A 20,166-nucleotide genomic window follows, 5' to 3' on the forward strand; every position below is an offset into this window, starting at 1 on the left:
TCTTTGATTGATTATGTTAATATTATTTAGTAATTACCTAGTTATTCTTTATATATATATATATATATATTCGTCTCCAAGTGGTCAAGTTTCTCCTTGGTCAATTTTTAAACGATTCACTCGCATTTTTAAACCTTTTACAGTTATGTTTTGGTAATGTAACTACTTTACTTTTCGTACTATATTGAGAGTTGAAATAATATTTTTTAAAAAAATATGAGATATTTTTATTAAATAAGGTTCAACAAGTTAAATTTGAAATTCTCAACTCGAATTCTTTTTAATTTCAAATTTTCAATTAAATTACGAAAAGGTTATCCAGGTATGATCTAGTTGACTTAATATATTTAAAAAAAAATCAAAGAATAAAAAATGACACAAAAAATCAAGACATACGAGTTTAAATGTAACCTAGATGATTGTTAAAAAGAGGTTTGACTTTGAAAAAAATATTCACACTTGTTTTTTGTTAAAAATATTGAGACGATGACATATTAAATCGATTCTTGTCAACCCAAGTTATCTCGACAAATTCATAATCTAATATATATATATATATATATATATATATATATATATATCAATGGGTTCAAAACATTTTTTTATTTTAATTATACAATAAAAATAAAGATTAATTCAAAATCAATCTAATATTAAAGAAGAAAATTGATAAAAAAAAAATTCATCAAAAATATGATGCTAAAGGTTTTATTTAAAAAAAAAAAAAGGTTAAGTTAGGTGCACGAGCTTATGTAACCCATAGTATCAAGGCCTTAAAAAAAATCACTTCCATCGAACTCCCCTCATCGAATAGAAATTATTAACACCAAGATTGATTTTTTTTTTTTGCTGGAATTTGTGTCAACTAATCATTATATCTCTCCTCTCTCCAACTTAGAAAAATAAAAATGTACTTTTACCATAATTTCAAATATAATGTCTTCTTCTTATTTATAATAATTGAGATTTTATATCAAAATTAGTGCTAAAAAATTGGCTAACTAGAAAAATAAAAGTTATATTTATGTATATAAAAGCCTAATGTTTTCTAATTAGGCTATTGAATAGCTTGATTAAAAAGGGGAAAAAAGTTAGAAAAAAATATATATATATATATATAGTTGAGGTGAGGTGCATGTTATGATTGTTAGTGGCATTTCACCAAGTTTGAGTTCAGTACAAGTAGTGCTCAAAACTTTTATCTTTGGGTACAAATTTTGTTCGTAAGCCTTTTTTGGTCCTTATAGTCCTCTACAGTATTACTTCATAATGATGTAATATATAATTCATTAAAATACTAGTATAATTACAATATAGTCCTTCGAATGAATAAATTTATGCAATAAGATCCTACATTATGTAATGAATTTGCATATATGGAATCATTTGCATTCAACACTACTAGAATTTTTTGACTTATTGACAAAATTTTATGTTAATATTTACACCCATAGTTTGTCTTTACATATTTTACTAGTAGGCTTACAGACAAAAACAGGCTATTGAAAAAATTCTTGTTAGTAATTTGTGGTGTGTCAATGAGTTTGCCTGTAATATAATCATTGATGAATTTATTAAAGTATGTTGATTAACAAAAAGAAATGAGCTTAATTTTGTTTTGAGTGAAGCTGAGAAGAGAAAAAAGAAAAAAGAAATCCCTAAAGTATGTTAATTAACAAAAAAAAAAGTAAAAACTGAAAGAAAAAAAAAAGAGAGTAGAAGAAGACATACTTGTGCGTGGAGGAGAAGAGAAAAGAAGGAGTTTAGGAGAGAATAGAAAGATAAAGAGGGGCATTTGGGTTTTTTTACATAAGAGAAAGAGGGGAGAAAGATGAAGAGAGAAGATTAAAAAGAAGAGGTGTGTTTCTTATGAAATTAACGATTCTAGTATTTTAATTGAGTTTTTTTACTAATAAATGATTAAATATTAATATTTTTAATCATTCTATCAGTAATTTTATCTATAATATTAAATTTAATCAAAACATTTCAAAAACCCCTCAAGGATCATTGATGACTTTTTAGTCCGTCAAAGATTCTTTATGTAAAGAATAGTAATTAATAATATAATTGAGAAGTGAACAATTTTAGAGTTCTTAGAAAAATACCGTATGTAATTGACAATATGAACAATGCATTTAAAAAGTGAGCAATTCCAAATTTCTTTGGAATATAGCGATGAACTTATTTTGTTTGTATATCTATTCGTATTTTACAGTTCCAATGCTCTTTTAAATATCACCGATGAATTTACAAATAGATTTTACAGACGAGTTAGTATCGTCGGTAATGTTGTCATATAAATGACGTATTATCGTATTTTTTGTATTTTTTTAATTTCTTCTTTTCTTGATATAATCCTCTTGATATATACCGAATAAATATTTTCATCAGTGTTTACTAATGAAAATAGCAAGAGAATATTTTGTTGATAAAATTCATTCCAATTTATCAACTGAAATATTATATCCGTATTTTCATTTGCATTTATAAATTTTAAGGTTGTGCAAAAACAATAAATTGTAAAAACAATATTATCAAAACAATGGAATCTTACAATATGTAGCCAAAAGTACTAATATAATATATATTTCCATATCAAAGAACTTTTCATGTATTAATTTAAAAATTAAAAATTAAAAATCATTTGTTTAAAATGTTTTGTCATATACTATAATAGTATAAAATCATTCACGAAGCTTCACCAAATAATTGTTTTTTGAAGTGGTATCATTAATAACAAGTATAAATCCTATAATTTTGAGCTCTTCAATAGATAAAATTAAAGTTTTGGCATGTAAAAGTAATGATACATATAAGTTTCAAGTTATAAAGTTTTTTCTAGATACTAAAAATTTATTTTTAAAATCCCATTTAATAAACTAAGATTTTATATTGAAATGATTATTTAAAATTATATATATTTGAAAATGCTGAATTTTAATGTGACTTTTTTTTACGAATTTTACTAATTTTAAAAGTGATTGAGGCATCCTTCATATATATATATATATATATATATATATATATATATATATATATATATATATATATTACGAATTTTACAAATTTTAATGTGATTATTTTTTTATCATTTGGTTAAGTAGTTTGGAAAAGTTGAAATTAGTCCTCCATAGTTGAAATTAGAGAACCACAAGCGACTTGCAGTTGAGACTTGCGGTTTAGAATGATTAGGCGTTGAATTGATCATTAGAGGTCCAATTTCATCCCACTGGATTGAGAATATTTCTTTTGTAAATTCACGCACATTAAAATATAATATGCTTTGATTAAAATAATATTTAATGAGATGTTATTTAAAAATGTGCGAATTTCAATCATAGTTATTAAACCCGGCCCGGAGGTTGACCCGGCCAAGGGGCCGGGTCTCGGGTTTCATGGGTCAACCCGTTTCGGTTTACATGTCACGTAGGTTTACATGAAAAAAATCATGTTTTTTCAATGTGGGATTTGAAACCCATTGGTATATATACTCTATGTTCCCAAGGAAAAAATCATGTTTTTTCAATGTGGGATAAAAAACCTTTTGGTTTAAATACTTCAACTTAAAAGGATAACATATTATCATATATACTCTATGTTTTTTTATCCCACATTGAAAAAACATAACTTTTTTCATGGGAACATAGAGTATATATACCAATGGGTTTCAAATCCCACATTGAAAACATGATTTTTTTCATGTAAACATAGAGTATATATATGAAAGGGCTTTAAACCCCACTTTGAATACGAAGTGCACATTGAAAAAACATGATTTAACATAGAGTATATATACTAATGGGTTTCAAATCCCACATTGAAAAAACGGAGTATATATATGAAAGGGCTTTAAACCCACATTGAACTATGTTATCCCTTTAAGTTGAACAATTATTTGACCGCCAGGCCGGGCCGGGTTTAATAACTATGATTTCAATTCGTAAAAGGCAGCGTCGTCGACTCATGTAACTGAAAAGATATATTAAAAAAATAATGATTTATTAATAAAAATAATATTCAGAATCAGGCATTTTTTATTGTTTGATTGTATATAATTTCATAATTTCGCAAGTTAATTTCATAATCGGGAAGAACTTATTAATTAAGAACTAATTGCTATTCAATCGATATTTCATTATATATATCCATTCTCCTTGAAATTAAAAGAAAATAATATTTTAATAATAATATAAACTCTCTCCTGTTGATTCAAATACATTACTTGATAGTTTTTCATTTTATTTTTTTTCAATAAATCAATATCGTCACATCCAAAAACCTAATGTCCTAAGATCATAGTTTTTATATTAATTCTCTTCAAGCTATATATATATATATATTCAAATCATGTAATCGTATTCTTCGAAAAATTAATTAATTAATCATATTAATACAATTGAAGACTTGGCTCAAGATTAATTATCGTCAAGATCGGCTCCCTTTCCCCTTTCCTTTGTCTTTGTGTTTCCAGCTAAAGAATTTGGTTTAATCTTTACAGTCTCAAAGATCATTTCTTGCAAATTGTTCATGGGACAAAGACACAAGTCTTGTGCTAGCCTTTGGCAAGCCCGTGCGTTTTCTTATGTGTATGGGGTTATGGGATGATTTGGTATAGGCCCATTTCATTTCGGCAGAAATGAATATATTTATTTTGACCCCTGATTTTTTAAAATTTAACAATTGGATCTCAAGTAATTAAAAATTTCTTTTAATTTTACCATTGGAATAATTTCAACTCAATCCCTAAAGTATAACACTATTTACAAAACAATCCTTAATTTTCATATTGTTCAATTTGATCCTTAATTAAATCTTCAACTTTTAATTCTTTCAAAATTATCCTTGAAAAAATCAATTAAAATTCCTAAAGTAAACCCACAATTTCACTATGTTCCTTAGTCTTTAATCTCCGAAATTTCACCTCTAATCAGCCTACAACTCTGGTATTTTTTTAATTAAACTCCTGATTTTTTTAATTAATTAAATCAAAAACTTAATTAAGTCCTCAAACTTATCAATTCTTTAATTAAGCATATGATTTTATTAATTAAACTAATCCAAATTTTTAATTAAAGTCTCCAACATATTAATTTTTCAATTATTGACCAATTGACTCTTAAATTTAATAAATCCATCCTCAAACTTCAAATTTTATGTTATCTTAACCCTATTCTCAAATATATTTTTATCCATTTTTTATTTATTTAAAAATTGGGTTATTACATTAATAAATTAATTGTTTGTTATAAAAATAGTTTCATTAAAGCTACTTTAAGGTGAATTTTTTATTATTTTTTATGCATATCTCACAAGTGATATTTTGAACAATCATCGTTTTATATTTGAAACTTTTGTTAAGTTGACATTTTAAAGCTTTTGTTAAATGACAATATTCTTGAATTATTACTCAAGTTGTTTGTATGCTCTAGCCGGCTTCTGCTAGGTGGAAGTCTCCATTGTTTTGTAGTAAGTTTATTGTTTGGATGTATTAGATTTCGATTTACAATTTGTTTGTATTGATGCTCTATATACTTTATGGTGCGAGCGATTAAAATAAAATATATATACAAGTTTTTTTTAAAAATCATGAATGAATTATTTTTCAACATTTATGTCATAACCCAATTTTTAACCATTTTATTTTGATTATTATTATTATTTTATTTATTGAAAAGGATAAAAAAAATTTGATGAAAAAATAATAATGATGATGAAAAAACAAGTAAAATGAAATAAATGAAGAATGAATTAAATTTTGGGTTAAGGGCAATATGAATGGAAGTTTTGGGGTTTAATTAAACTTTGAAATTAATTTAATTAAGCTTGGAATTAATTTATTTAATTCAATTAAGGGTTTAATTGGAGAATTGATAAATTTTTAGACTTAATTAAGCTTGGAATTAATTTAATTAATCCAATTAAGGGTTTAATTGGAGAATTGATAAGTTTTGAGACTTAATTAAGCTTGGAATTAATTTAATTCATCCAATCAAGGATTTAATTGGAGAATTAATAAGTTTTGAGACTTAATTGAGCTTGGAATTAATTTAATTAAGGGTTTAATTGGAGAATTGATAAGTTTTTAGACTTAATTGGACTTTGTATTTAATTAAATTAATGAAATCAGGGACTTAATTGAAGAAATAGCAAAGTTTGGTGTTAATTGGGGACACGATTGAAGCAGATTAAAGTCTAAGGACTAACTTGAAAAAGGCGCCGAAATGCAGGGAAAATTACGGTTTAAACCAGGGGCTTAATTACAAAACTTTTAAAACTTCAAGGGCCAAAACGCAAATAATCATTAAACATGAAAACGGCGTCGTTTCAAGGGAATTGTTCGTCTTCTTCCGCTCACCAAACCAGAGAAACGGGCGCCCCTGCCATCACTGCTCCTGCAATAAATGGTTTTGAGTCTTCATTACCAATGGAAACGCATGCCATTCGCCGACTATAAGAAACCAGAGAAGGGATGCGCAGAAGGGGGGAAAAAGGGGAAGAAAAAAAAAGAACCCAGAAAAGAGGCGAAAACAAAATACCCAGGGGGATTGAACAGAGTAATAAACCCAGAAAAACAGAAGGAAAACCCAGCACCAAGGGGGGGCAAAACAGGGGGAACCAAGGCAGAAATCAACCCAAAAAAAAATACAGAGTCAAGAACAAAAAGGGAACCCGAAAACGAAACCCAGAAAACAGAGGAAAAATACCAAGAGCAAAAACAGAGACTAATGTAAACGTAAAATCCAGAAAACCAACGATTGACATCACCGTCTTCTCGATCGTCCCCTGCAAATCAGAAACGAGAAAGCAAGGAGGAAGAAAAGGAGATCGAAGAAAACAGTGGTCAGTGTTTCTAGCACTGCCTTGGTCACAAAACGCAAGCAAGTAAAAAAGAGAAGGCGCACGCATTGGATCAGTTTCGGTCATCCGCCCTTCACTTTCAGCCTCGGGTCATTAGCAGCAGGAATAGGGCCAGGAGAGCGCAAGGAAGGGAAGAAGGCTGCCCTGCCAAGCGTGGTTCAGGCACCAACAGCCCTCGACTTCGTCTTCACCTTCAGGAGCAGCGGACCACAAGTAAGTTTTCTTCATCTCTTCCTGCTTTGCATTTTCCTTTGACTGGCCGTGAAATTAATTAGCTTCCCCCAAGTGCACGCACGCGTGGTGCGTGCCTTTGCCCAGCCGGGCCACTGGCTTGGGCCAGTGACCGGGCTGGGCTGGCTGGGCCTAGCCCAGTCCATGTGGGCTGAGCCCAAAAAATAAAAAAAATAAAAAATAAAAAATGTGTATGCATGAATAAAAATAATGTAAATTTATTGGTTTATTCACTGACGCCAGAGTCAGGAATAAAAATATCAGTTTAAATTTATATTATTTTTATTCGTTGTATTTTTATTTTGTTTAGCTAGAAAATAAAAAATGTGTGCATGCTTAAAAAATAAATTTATTTTTATTTATTTATTCACTGGCACTAGAGTAGGGAATAAAAAAATATATTGATCTAATTTTTGTCGTAGTTACGAATTTTTACCAACGCCAGAGTTGGAATTATTCAAGCTCGAATATTCACTGGCGCCAGAGTCAGGAATATTTTAAACAAATCATCACAGAATAAATTAATAAATATTTAGCAATTTAAGACAAAACCAACAATGCAGTCTGCCTTAGGCAGAACGTTTAAGGGGTGATAATATCTTCCCTTTTACGTAACCAATCCCGAGTCATAGAATCTCTATTGACCAGTTAGGGTTCCTAGTGACCATAATACTAGGTGGCGACTCCTCAAACGAGACATTTTCCCCTAAAAGAACCGGATGCCACATATCTGTTCTTTTTCATAATTCGAGATTATTATTTCACAAGGCCGCCACGATGTCGGGTGCGACAGAATGGCGACTCCACTGGGGACTTAGGATTAAGCTTTGTCTTTTGTCTTATTATTGCTATTTTTTTTGTTGTGTTTATTTGTTTATTCTTCCTGCATTTACTGTTTTAGCATGCATTCTTATTTATATTGTCATGCATCACTTTGGAAGCACACATTTTACAACCTAGGATAAGTGGGAAAGTAACGGTACCCCAATGGCTTTAGCCTGGGTAAGACTCGTGAAACCATTCAACTCTCGCTTGATTGTTTACTTGGAAGTGGTTGATATGCCAAACTGATATTACTCAGGGCCTCTATCTTCGCACTACTTGTAAGCCTCATATCGACCTTTCATGGACGATCACTAAGTATGCGAGAGACCCTTTGAAACTAGATAATGACCAACCCTTTGATGCACTCAATAATTAGGATCTTTCTATTAGGTTGTCACCCCGTGAAGGGCAAGTTCGCATTTCATACGCATTTTTTTTATTGCTTTAGTATTTTTGCATAATTGCATGATTTACATTTAGCAGGTTGAAATATAGGTCCCCATTGAAACTCATTTATAACACTCATTCGAGAAAAAGACAAATGGAAAATGAAGAAAGAGCCCAGTTGGAAGCCCAACATCAAAAAGAGGTGGATAATCTTAAAGAAGAAGTCGCAAGGCTTACTAGTCTACTCGAGCAGGCCTTGAGAGATAAATCCGGAAAAGCAATACTTATAGCTCAGCCTGAAGATATGCATCTAACTCATTTTGATCCACAGAATCTGGGGGCAAATAGGTTGTCATTTGAATTTCAACAAGCTATGCATTTCCAGCCAGCATACCCCTCAAGAATTTCGTCTACCATTGATTCTATCGAGAAAGAATCTCAAGAGGGCAAGATGGTGAAAGAAGAGGATTTGGAAAAATGGACCGCCCTAGAAGAGAGGATAAGGGCAGTTGAGGGAAATCATTTGTGTGACATGGTGAAAGCCGTCAATATGTGTTTGGTACCTAATGTAGTCATTCCTAAGAAGTTTAGGGTGCCAGAATTCATTAAATATACGGGAACTCAATGCCCTATAACTCATCTCAAGGCATACTGCAACAAAATAGCCGAGGTGGTTGATGATGAGAAACTGCCGATTCATTTCTTCCAAGACAGCTTGAGTGACGCTGCCCTCACTTGGTATATGCGGTTGGACAATACCAAGGTTAAAAAATGAAAGGACTTAGTTGATGCCTTCATGAGGCAAATTAAGTTCAATATAGATGTGGGCCCTGATCGATTAAGCTTGCAAGCTATGGAGAAGAACAACAAGGAGTCCATAAGAGAATACGCTCGAAGATGGAGTGAAGTAGCTGCACAAGTTAACCCTCCCATGTTGGAAAAAGAGATGATCAGTTTATTTTCTAACACCTTTAAAGCTCCGTACTTTGAATACTTGGTTAGAAGCTCTGCACAACATTTCACTGACCTGGTTATTATAGCTGAGAGGATTGAACAAGCCATTGGGTTAGGTAAGATTGCTAACCCGACTAAGAAGAACGGTTTCACTGAAGGTGGTTGCCAAGACACTTATCGTTCCTATAGCTAATTCCTTCACACCGACTCCCAGAAATCAACTATTTTGAAGATAAAGCTATGGTGATAATAGGTCGAGAATGGTCTACATGTGACTGAAACTAAGTGTTGAAGAGATGCCCTTTGTCAATGAGAATGAATGATTGAAAGATTTCAACAATTCCAATGAATGATCACTAAATGTTTAGTCCCTTTATGTGTTATCATGCCAGTATTCATGTTGGCATAAGTTCTTTGTTGTTGAAATTCTTTTCCTAAGCTTCAATGAAATAATGAGTTTGTCATTCAATTGTGTTCACGACCAAGCAATATTCATCTTCTTAAAAGAGTTTTCTTATAAGAACTCACGAATACACCTTTGAAGCCTCGCGTGATCTCATAGACGCAATTCATCTCTTGTTCCAAAATCCATTTCCCTATTGGAGTTTTGAAAAATTGATCTAGTATTTTGATTTCAAAAAAATAATTTGATGTTTTTTCAAAAACGATATTTTTAACATTCTACTTGTAGAATGACAATTGAATCAAGCAACTCCATCATTGAGGTGACTAAATTATAAACCAAAAAAAAGGGAAAAAAAAGAAAAAAAAGAAATGAATAAACGCCCTTACCCTATGACTCTTGAATCGTGTGTTTTTAAATGTATGAATAATGGTATGTAGTGAACTCTTTACTCATGACTCATGAAATGCATCTTTGCAAAGACAAAACCATCATACTAGATGAGGTCAAAGTTTATTGATCTTAACTGCTTGCGCTTGAAATGAGGAAAGGCCATCTTTGTTATTCCTTTCACGTTCTGAAATAAGTACATCCCTTACGATCCCTTGTTGAGCCTGAATAATTTTTCTTTCATGAAAAAATCCCGACTAGGATCACACCCCACACTGGGGGGCAAGAGAAAATTTCAATGAGAAAAAAGAAAAAGCTGCAAGAAAGCCAAAAAGGCATAAGAGCTCAAGAAACTCAAATGCTAGGGGGCATGCCCAAATCACTAGAAAAAGTGACATCCAAGATAAAGTGAGTATGTCTTAGCAAAGCAAAGAAAAAGAGAAGAAGCAACAAATCAAAGAAGAGCAGCAAAAGAAAATGTGAATGACATCAAGAGTCAAACTGTTGATAGTGATCCTCAGTCTTTGAAACCCTGAAACACTCTTTGAGCCTTATGAATCCTTTTCTTTCATAGCCAAGAATAATAGCCTACGTTACGTGCCTGTAGAAGTCCTTTCTAATCAAGCATTCAAGCGACCTAGAACAATAAACAATGCTCTCAAAATGCAAAGAATACTTTTTCATAAGATTCATGACATCAAGAATAAACTACTCATTATTATTCATGCTGATAAAAATGAAGGTTCAAAAAGAGACGAATTTTTCTCATACAAAACCTCGAGCTTTTTCTCGAGCCCTTCACTTTGAAACAAAGGTCATCTCATGGCGTATTTTCACTGAAGATCTCATTGCCAAACACAAGAGCAAATAAGCTCTTTTCCAAGAAAATAACCAAGGAGTTGCAAGATTTCAAAAGCAAATTATTTTAGATTCACATCAAAATAATTTTTGTTTTTAAAATGCAAGATCAAGATTTCAAGATTCATTCTAGACCCATATTCCTTCACCAAAATGAACAAAAAGAGAAATGAGAGAATGGTCTTTCAAAACCATTATTTATCTAAGTCGCTGGCAAAGCACACTTGGGGGCAATGACCAGTACAAGGGGGCAACATTGTATTTTCTCTTCTAGAAAAAGAGAGGAATATTTCCTACATCAAGACAAGGGGGCATTTTGGTTTACGAAAGACAATTTAATCCTTTCAGCAAGTGACACCGAATGTTTTTATCAGTGAAACGAGGAGTAATGAATGATCCTTTCAAAATATTTGACAAGTCAAAAAATCTTTAGCAAGCAAGTGGGTCACGATGGGCGCCACAAAGGCTGAGTTATGGGAACAAATCTGGAAATAGACTTACATGGGCCAACTCGAGTAGGCTAGAAGTCAAGTGACAAAGAGGACCCAAATCAGAGTTAGCAAGTCCTCATCAGTCAAGCAATGAGAAGACTAAGAAGAAATGGGGGCCTATATTTCAAATCAGGTAAAGATGCATGCATATCATCTAAACTTGGAGGCATTGGACAATGAGTTTCACAAATTTTGTATGAGAAATTTATGGCTGAATCCATCAAGTGGAAGGCCAACTTGAAATGGCCAAAGATCGAAATTGTTGTTGGAAATATTTTTGAGAATTTTTTCAACATAGGAAGGCCGCCCATAAGAAATAGGTCATCTGAAAAATCTTCGTGCTTTTCCACCTCTCTTGAGCGCTTTTGAGCCCTCACTTCCCCCTTCGAATGCCTTTGAGCACTCACCATCCTCCTCGAGTGCCTTTGAGCACTTGCCTTCCTTTCGAGTGCCTTTGAGCACTCGTCTTCCTTTTCGAGCGCCTCTGAGCCCTCGCTTTCCTCTTCAAGTGCCTTTGAGCACTAGCTTTCCTCTTCGAGCGCCTCTGAGCCCTCGCCCTCCTCTTAGAGCGCCTCTGAGCGCTTTTCACTTCTCTTCAAGTGCCTTTGAGCACCAGTGCCTCTGAGCACTTGCTTTCGCCTTCAAGTGCCTTTGAGCACCAGTGCCTCTGAGCACTCGCTTTTCCCTTTAAGTGCCTCTGAACACTCGCTTTACCCTTTAAGTGCCTCTGAGCACTCGCTTTTCCCTTCAAGTGCCTTTGAGCACCAGTGCCTCTGAGCACTCGCTTCCCCTTTAAGTGCCTTTGAGCACTCACTTTTCCCTTCAAGTGCCTTTGAGCACCAGTGCCTCTGAGCACTCCCTTCCCCTTCAAGTGCCTTTGAGCACCAGTGCCTCTAAGCACTCACTTTTCCCTTCAAGTGCCTTTGAGCACCAGTGCCTCTGAGCACTCCCTTCCCCTTCAAGTGCCTTTGAGCACCAGTGCCTCTGAGCACTCGCTTTCCTTTTGGAGCGCCTTTGAGCACTCGCTTTCCTCTTTGAGTGCCTTTGAGCACTCGTTTTCCTCTTTGAGTTGCCTTTGAGCACTCGTTTTCCTTTTCGAGTGCCTTTGAGCCCTCACATTCTTTTGAGTGCGCCTTCGAGCCCTCATTTTCTTTTTTTTTTACTTGGGTAGGTCACCCATCATAATAAGGCAACTTCTAAAAAAACAAAAAAAACAAAAAAACAAAAAAAAACAAAGTGGATCGTCTTCCAAATGACTTGTTTCTTGTTTTCTACATCTCTCGCTAAAGGTCGTGTGTCAATCTACTGTTTTTTAAGTTTTTAAGAAAAAAAAAGAGGAAAAAAATGGTTCTTTCTCTATCTACTTTTCTTTATAAATTTACTACACAAAGATAAAAGAAAATGAAATTTTCCAATATCTTTGCATAGTAAATATTATAAAGAGGGGGCAACTGTCATAACCCAATTTTTGACCATTTTATTTTGATTATTATTATTATTTTATTTATTGAAAAGGATAAAAAAATTTGATGAAAAAATAATAATGATGATGAAAAACAAGTAAAATGAAATAAATGAAGAATGAATTAAATTTTGGGTTAAGAGCAATATGAATGGAAGTTTTGGGGTTTAATTAAACTTTGAAATTAATTTAATTAAGCTTGGAATTAATTTATTTAATTCAATTAAGGGTTTAATTGGAGAATTGATAAATTTTTAGACTTAATTAAGCTTGGAATTAAATTAATTAATCCAATTAAGGGTTTAATTGGAGAATTGATAAGTTTTGAGACTTAATTAAGCTTGGAATTAATTTAATTCATCCAATCAAGGATTTAATTGGAGAATTAATAAGTTTTGAGACTTAATTGAGATTGGAATTAATTTAATTAAGGGTTTAATTGGAGAATTGATAAGTTTTAGACTTAATTGGACTTTGGATTTAATTAAATTAATGAAATTAGGGACTTAATTGAAGAAATAGCAAAGTTTGGTGTTAATTGGGGACACGATTGAAGCAGATTAAAGTCTAAGGACTAACTTGAAAAAGGCGCCGAAATGCAGGGAAAATTACGGTTTAAACCAGGGGCTTAATTACAAAACTTTTAAAACTTCAAGGGCCAAAACGCAAATAATCATTAAACATGAAAACGGCGTCGTTTCAAGGGAATTGTTCGTCTTCTTCCGCTCACCAAACCAGAGAAACGGGCGCCCCTGCCATCACTGCTCCTGCAATAAATGGTTTTGAGTCTTCATTACCAATGGAAACGCATGCCATTCGCTGACTATAAGAAACCAGAGAAGGGATGCGCAGAAGGGGGGAAAAGGGGAAGAAAAAAAAAAGAACCCAGAAAAGAGGCGAAAACAAAATACCCAGGGGGATTGAACAGAGTAATAAACCCAAAAAAACAGAAGGAAAACCCAGCACCAAGGGGGGGCAAAACAGGGGGAACCAAGGCAGAAATCAACCCAAAAAAAAATACAGAGTCAAGAACAAAAAGGGAACCCGAAAACGAAACCCAGAAAACAGAGGAAAAATACCCAGAGCAAAAACAGAGACTAATGTAAACGTAAAATCCAGAAAACCAACGATTGACATCACCGTCTTCTCGATCGTCCCCTGCAAATCAGAAACGAGAAAGCAAGGAGGAAGAAAAGGAGATCGAAGAAAACAGTGGTCAGTGTTTCTAGCACTGCCTTGGTCACAAAACGCAAGCAAATAAAAAAGAGAAGGCGCACGCATTGGATCAGTTTCGGTCATCCGCCCTTCACTTTCAGCCTCGGGTCATTAGCAGCAGGAATAGGGCCAGGAGAGCGCAAGGAAGGGAAGAAGGCTGCCCTGCCAAGCGTGGTTCAGGCACCAACAGCCCTCGACTTCGTCTTCACCTTCAGGAGCAGCAGACCACAAGTAAGTTTTCTTCATCTCTTCCCGCTTTGCATTTTCCTTTGACTGGCCGTGAAATTAATTAGCTTCCCCCAAGTGCACGCACGCGTGGTGCGTGCCTTTGCCCAGCCGGGCCACTGGCTTGGGCCAGTGACCGGGCTGGGCTGGCTGGGCCTAGCCCAGTCCATGTGGGCTGAGCCCAAAAAATAAAAAAAATAAAAAATAAAAAATGTGTATGCATGAATAAAAATAATGTAAATTTATTGGTTTATTCACTGACGCCAGAGCCAGGAATAAAAATATTAGTTTAAATTTATATTATTTTTATTCGTTGTATTTTTATTTTGTTTAGCTAGAAAATAAAAAATGTGTGCATGCTTAAAAAATAAATTTATTTTTATTTATTTATTCACTGGCACTAGAGTAGGGAATAAAAAAAATATATTGATCTAATTTTTGTCGTAATTACGAATTTTTACCAACGCCAGAGTTGGAATTATTCAAGTTCGAATATTCACTGGCGCCAGAGTTAGGAATATTTTAAACAAATCATCACAGAATAAATTAATAAATATTTAGCAATTTAAGACAAAACCAACAATGCAGTCTGCCTTAGGCAGAACGTTTAAGGGGTGATAATATCTTCCCTTTTACGTAACCAATCCCGAGTCATAGAATCTCTATTGACCAGTTAGGGTTCCTAGTGACCATAATACTAGGTGGCGACTCCTCAAACGAGATATTTTCCCCTAAAAGAACCGGATGCCAGATATCTGTTCTTTTTCATAATTCGAGATTATTATTTTTTAGGGCCGCTGCGATGTCGGGTGTGACAATTTATATGAAAAATATAACAATAATGAATTTGATAAAGTTATTTAAACAATTACAACAAATTAAAACTAAGAAAATACAAATTTTATTCTCATTCAATGTTAATGAGAAATTATTTTAACAATTTTGCATATCAATTTTAATTGATACTAATCTTAGGAATGTGAGCTATCTTAGGCCAGTCCTCTCCTAAATCTTTCTCAGACCTTTTTTTCAAATTTGAACAACCCCAAATGTATAGAGATTGGAGAGAAGTGAGATATTCAATCTGATTTGGCAAAGAAGCTAATCCCTCGCAGTCCCATATTCTTAGAGATTGGAGAGAAGTGAGATGTTGGATACTCTCTGGCAATGAATTTAGCTCTGGACATCCATAAAGCTTCAAATCCTCAAGTGCCGTAAGATGTCGCACTCCCTCAGATAGAGATGTCAATTCATCACACAATACAACAGATAACTTGCGAAGAGAAGATAAGCCACACAGCCCATTCATTGGCAGACAATTTAATCTTCTACAAGAGTCTATCCTTAAAACCTCCAAGGAATTGAGGTTACGAAGACCTTCCTCTGGCAAGCTTTCAAGTTTCCCGCAATAAAAAATAGTCAAGCTTTTAAGAGCAGAAAGGTTATCTAATACCTTATTTGACAAAGACTCCAGATCTCGCATCTCATAAATTTCTAAGCTTTCTAGGAGGGTCTGATTTTGCAAAAACCCATCGGGAAGCTCCCTCACATCGTTAATCCCTTCAATATGAAGAGAAGTGATGGAAGTGAGATTCCTAACTGACATCAGCAACGAAGCATTCACTCCAGAGATGCATCCTGTTTTGATGGAGGGTATAATTGGTATTTCGTTCAACACAGGGCAATCGAATATCCTCAATTCTCGAAGGAGAGGAAAAGTACATGCAGACCATTGCTTTAATCCCTCCATGTACTCAAAAGTCAACATCTCCAAAGATGGGAATGGACTTTGCCCATCTCCATACACATTGCTGTCAATACTCTTCACACCATCCATTTGACGCAATACAAGACTCTTGAGGAACTGCAGTTTCCCTAATGGTGGAAGTTGTTCACAGTTGGGAAATGCTGATAGCTCCATCTTTACCAGATTTGGTAGCGTCATGTTCAAGTTCATCATCCAATTAGGAAATGTTGAACCTCCATATCCACATATCCTCAACTTCTTCATATTTGAATGAGGTTGAAGCCCTTCAAGGACCTCCTCGCTATTTACCTGAATAACACTCTTTCTTTGTTGCGGTGGCACAACTAACCAAGGGTAAGAAAGGTAATCTCCATTACCATGCCAAGATAAAGTATGATAAAAGAGTCGTCTTCAACTTCAACTTGGCACTTGTGGCATCTTTTAAATTCTTAACATTCACAAGATCTGTGATACTCAATTCACCAGCAAGATTATTCAACCCTTCCAGCTCACTTATGCGACGACCATTCTCCCAACCCACAATGAACAGGGTAAGTTTTCGCAAGCATATCAATTCCCTCATTCCAGCAGGCATAAATCGAAGTGAACAACAACCCGTTATGTCAAGATAGACAAGATTTCTCATGTGCTTCATACCTTTTGGTAAATGGATGAGATTAGTGCAATCTCTCAGATCTAGTGTCTGGAGGTTTTGGAGAGAGGCTATACTTTCAGGCAGTGTTTTGATCCTGGAGCCTGATACATCTAGATACCTTAGATGTTTCAGATCACCAATTTGTTGGAATATTGCCAATTATGTTGACATTGTCAAAGAAGGAGGCTTGTTGGTGGCAACCACCAACCTTGACTTTGGTAGCCACCTTTGTTGAAGAAGAGATGAGTTTGGCAGCCACCATTGATGACAAAGGAGCAAGAGGAGCTGCCATTGATGCCTATAAAAGAGGCATGATCTTAGAGAGCAAAGTGTGAGAGTTGTGAGACATGTAGAGAGAAGAAGAGAGAAAGAAAGAGAAGGGCTGCCATCAGCAGCCCTGCTGCCTTAAGCAGCTGCTGCCCCATGTAGCAATGAGAGATGGGAGTTGAGTGGATGTGATCCTCCTCCATGTGTTGTATTCTTTCTCTATCTCTAAATAAAATGAACCTCTCCCGTGGATGTAGGCAATTTGCCGAACCACGTTAAATATTGTGTCTCAGTGTGCTTACCCCTTCTATAAGCAAAGATCAGTACATCACCGGTCCCGGATTCCGCCCCATCACAATTGACTTCGGCAATTTCTGTACGTCGACATTTTCTAAACTCAAGGCTCGATGTTTTCGACCAGGAATCTTTCCCCATCCATTCCAAAGATCATCATTTCTCAAAAGAAGTGAGCGAAGTGATAGGACCTTGAGAACTTCAGAAGACGAAGCTACTTTGTTATAAAAAGAAACATGACGGGCAGTTTTAGGAATTTCCAGCTCCCCATCGCCTTCTATCGTATAGCACTCTTGTACTGCAATGGATTGTGCAAGATCGTGCATAAGATCATGCATTTTACATGTTATGTTGCCAAATCCATCATCCTCGACCTCTTGCAGAAATGACCTTCCCACTAGTTCATTGAACATCTCAATACCCATGACGTGCAAATCCATTTCTCTTCTGCAAGAAATAAAGCCATTTGCCATCCACAAAGCAAGCAGCTCCTCCCTCCTCATCACCTTATCTTTTGGAAATATAGCGCAATAAGCAAAGCATTGCTTCAAATATGGTGATAGATTAGTGTAACTCAACCTCAAAGCAGGTAAGATCTCGTTTGCTTCTTCTCTTAGATCCCAAATCTCACTTTCTTTAACAGCTATCCACTGATCTTCACTTTCTTTTAACCGCATTAGGTTCCCTAGTGCCTTTATAGCTAAAGGAACACCACCACACTTCTTCACTATTGATACTCCAATGGCTTCCAGGCATGCCCGCTCCTCTTTCCTTCTCATCCTGAACGCAAGCTGTTGAAACAAATGCCAAGAATCTTCTTCAGACAATCTCCCCAAGTGCTTGACAAAAGCTGCTGTCATTCTAAGAGCAACCATCTCAATACGCGTAGTTACCATGACAGCACTACCTTTAGCTCCGGACCTTAATACCTCCTTCAATTTATTCCACCTATCACCATAACCATCCCACACATCATCCAATACAAGCAAAAACTTCTTTCCATTTAACTTCTCTTGGAGGCGTTGTTGCAAGGGATCCAATTCTTGAAGACCACAAGGAGCACCATCAATGGACTCTATGATGGCTCTTGTTAATCTTCTTACATCGAAATCAGTAGATACACACACCCAGATCCTCAAACCGAATTGCAGTTTAACCCTTTCTTCATTGTAGACCATTTGAGAAAGTGTTGTTTTTCCTAGTCCCCCCATTCCCCATATAGCATAAATAGGGAGATTGTCTGCATTAGAGAGCAGGATGTTGACTAGTTCTTCCTTCTCCTTGCCTCTTCCGTAAATTTCTGATTCATTCACGAGTGAGCTGGTAAGCCGTCCATCGGAGGTATCAGCTGCTATGTCCCCAACTCGTGGTGTTAAATTGAACTTGTTTTTCTCATTGGCAATGGCATCCAGTTTGTTTCTCACATTTTTCAATTTATACGCCATTCTTAGTCGAAAGACAAGTGGATTATGATTGATCGAAAAGAAGGATCTTAGTCGATTTTTGAGATCTCTTCGCTGCTGATGCCACTGAGCTTCAATGGCAAACTCATCTAGCAAATCATCAACATCATAAGCTGCATCCTTGAGGTGTCTGAGCCACACCTTTATAGCCGGGTCCTTCCACTGCTTCACCTCTGCATCCTGGAGCACAGCTTGAGTAGTTATGAACGTGCGCTCGAGATGTTCAAGATCAGTCTCTAGGCTCCCAGCAAGTCCAAGCTCTTGAAGAATTGAGGAATTCAAGTTCCCCATGATTGTACTCGCGAGAGCAGAAACAATTGCATCAGCCATAGCTTGTCTTGAAATGGAAAAGAAATGGATGTTGAGAAAAATAAGTAGAAAAGGTGCGAGGAAAACTAAAAGCAGGGGATGGGAGCAAGAAATGGTAAAGTAAATATTGAGATGAGAAATGGCAAAGGTGAAAGCGTATGGTGATGAGCTTTTCTTCTGCTATTGAAGTTTCAGAGAAGCAACATGGCTTTGTTTTGAAGACAGAATTTGCTTATTGGTTTGTAAGAGTCTTCGTCCCGTGTTGGCCAACTCACTTGGGCTCCAGACGGTGCAGACTTGACTAGGTATGCATCTCTCGTGAGTGAACTGTGTATTTCTCTCACATCAATTATGGTTGAGAGAGCGATTTTTAGTTTGTATTTACTAGCAAATACAAAGGCAAGTTGTCGAAGCATTTAATGATGACAACAACAACGGGCCATCTTTTCCAAGGATTTCTAAGCTCCCAAGGTGAAAATCAGCTGTGAAAGCTCATTGCATCTCGGCCTTTTTCTCCGACTATTTCCAAGTGCCTTCAGAAAATCCATACCCTTTTTAAACCTACACGAAAAGCAAAATGCTTTCAAAAGTCGTGAGAATCAGCTGTGGGAGTCCACATTTCATTAATTTTTTTTTTTAGTTTAACGTAGGTGTGCGGGTGAGCTTATGCGTATCTTGACTAATTCCATGAACCCTGCACATTTCATTATTTCTTATGAACACTTAACAGTGCATATATATAGTAGAATTCCAACATATTTAAAAGTTTCTAGTAATTACTTTAAATAGATGGTATATGCTACACTGTGAGTGGAGTTATTTTTTTCTGAATATAAAAAAAAAAAAAACTTCATACTAAACTTAGGATTTAAAAAAAAGAGAGGGTAATTTAAACTAATTTAATGATTTTAAATAAAAAGTAATGATAGTAGATAAAATAAATTAATTAAAAATTAACATCTAGAATATATAAAAATAAAATACTCAAATTAACTCATATTTTAAGCATCCCACAGGAAGGGCTAGTGATGGTCGATTAATTCCAGATTTTATTTGTAAGTACAATACTTTGCAATTTTTCTTCTCCCTTTTTAATTTCTGCTCTTTTCTTTCTGTTTTGAAATAGATT

General features: G+C 34.9%; 1 pseudogene; it reads right to left on the minus strand.

Moving 5' to 3' along the window:
* Positions 1-15,220: 15,220 nt before the first annotated feature.
* On the minus strand, positions 15,221-19,490 carry LOC118039381 (putative disease resistance protein RGA4; annotated as a pseudogene).
* Between the last annotated feature and the right edge of the window lie 676 nt (positions 19,491-20,166).

Source organism: Populus alba, chromosome 17 (genome assembly GCF_005239225.2).
Source record: "Populus alba chromosome 17, ASM523922v2, whole genome shotgun sequence".
Lineage (NCBI taxonomy): Eukaryota > Viridiplantae > Streptophyta > Magnoliopsida > Malpighiales > Salicaceae > Populus > Populus alba.